A 1,803-nucleotide genomic window follows, 5' to 3' on the forward strand; every position below is an offset into this window, starting at 1 on the left:
GCTCTGAAAATGACTATCCATGGTTAGTGAAAGAAACTCTCAATAGAGATATAATTTAAACAATAAAGTTGTTGGTGTCCATATATAAGGTGATCAAAAAATAAAAAAAAATCAATAAAAAAATCAATAAAAGAGATAAGAAATATAAAAAGAGACAAATAGAGCTTGATATTCTCCAGTTGTTTGAAAATGAGGGTCAAAGATGGATAATGAGAATCCTTCATTTTCAAGAAGGCATGCCAAGAAGAAACCTGTTTCTAGGGAAGAGGAAGAGAGACGACAAACTTTGGGTAGGATTGATAAGAGTATAGATCAATGCCTTAAATATTTGGACCAATACACCACATCAAAAGGCCAGAGATTACTACAGGAACAATTACAGGATTTGCAAATGCAAAAGAAACAGTTATTGAAAAAAGAGTCCCAAAAATTACCAAGGAAGGAAGATAAGTCTGATAAGATCTGTCCAGTGGTTATCAGAGGACAGAATCTGGTGTATAAATCTTGGGATGATACAGTTATGCCAGATTTATTTGAGCAATTACCCATTCTTCAAGATGGAGCATATCCTTGGATTTTAAAATTGGAAGAGATTATGGTGGGAACAAAGCCTACCATGGGAGACTTTAAGAGACTTCTGGTAAATATCATTGGGGTTCCAGCTATGGAAGAGATTTTACAGAAAGCTGGATTTAATCGATATGTGGGATCTACTGTGAATGATTCAGAGCTGTTTGGAGCAAATAGAGGTCGACTGTATAGAGCGTTAAGAGATACATTTCCAACAAATGTACACCCTGATAGTATTCATGTTGAACCATTAGGACAAGAAGAGAACCCGAGATCTTATGTCTCAAGAGCCCATCAGGTATGGAGAAATGTTACAGGAAATGATCCAGAGGAGAATCAGCTGGAACAATCAGTTTTGTGAGCTAAGATTCAGAAGGGGTTGCCCCTGTCAGTGAGGAGCAAGTTAGCAGAAGTGGTTGGTCTTGGAAGCATGACAAAGAGTGTTTGTACAGATCACATAGCACACCAAGTAGTGCTGTATAGAAAGAAGGAGCATGAACAGAGGGAGCAAGATCAGGAGATCCTCAGAAAGCTAAATCAAATTCAACTGATTGATAATAAGCAGAAAGAGAACAAGCAGGCAGTAGTTATGCAGAACCAGCCTGGGATAAATCAGCCCATGCAACAGCCACAGCCACAACCACAGTCAAATCAGTGTCAGTGTCAGGCACCACAGCCTTTATCAATGGTTCCTGGTACATATAATTCACAGCAGACCTTTGGTCAGCAGCAGGTATGGAGAGGAAGAGGTCGAGGAAATTTAGGGAGAGCAAGAGGTAATTTCAATCCAAATTTTCAACAAGTCCCTGAAGTGTGTTATAATTGTGGACTGGTTGGTCATTTGTCTCGTTCATGTAACAGAAAAAGAGGAAACTTAAGAGGAATCCCAAGAGGAGGCTTTAGAGGTCAGTCAATGACATTCCGGGGAATGGTGAATCCTTTCAGGGGTCCGGAGCTAGGATTCTAGGATTCTAGGGATGTCCAAGAAACTTGAAAGGGAGGTGTCAGCTGGTAGTATCAGGGCTGGAATAAGATCCAACACTAGTAGGTGAAAATAAATGATCGACCATTGGAGGTGATGGTTGACAGTGGAATTACTTCCACTTGTATTCGGCCTGAAGATGTATACACCTTCCCATGTCTGATCAATTGATACAGACGATGAGGTCAGCTGATACCTTTTACAAAAACAAATAGATCTCTGTTAGAAAAGGAGCCTACACCTATCTGTAC

The 1,803-nt window shown here is 39.8% G+C and overlaps 1 pseudogene; it reads left to right on the top strand.

Moving 5' to 3' along the window:
• Nucleotides 1-202: 202 nt before the first annotated feature.
• On the top strand, nt 203-1,537 carry LOC146977787 (uncharacterized; annotated as a pseudogene).
• Nucleotides 1,538-1,803: the final 266 nt, after the last annotated feature.

Source organism: Trachurus japonicus, chromosome 12 (genome assembly GCF_045865225.1).
Source record: "Trachurus japonicus isolate A0001 chromosome 12, Traja_1.0".
Classification (NCBI taxonomy): Eukaryota; Metazoa; Chordata; class Actinopteri; order Carangiformes; family Carangidae; genus Trachurus; species Trachurus japonicus.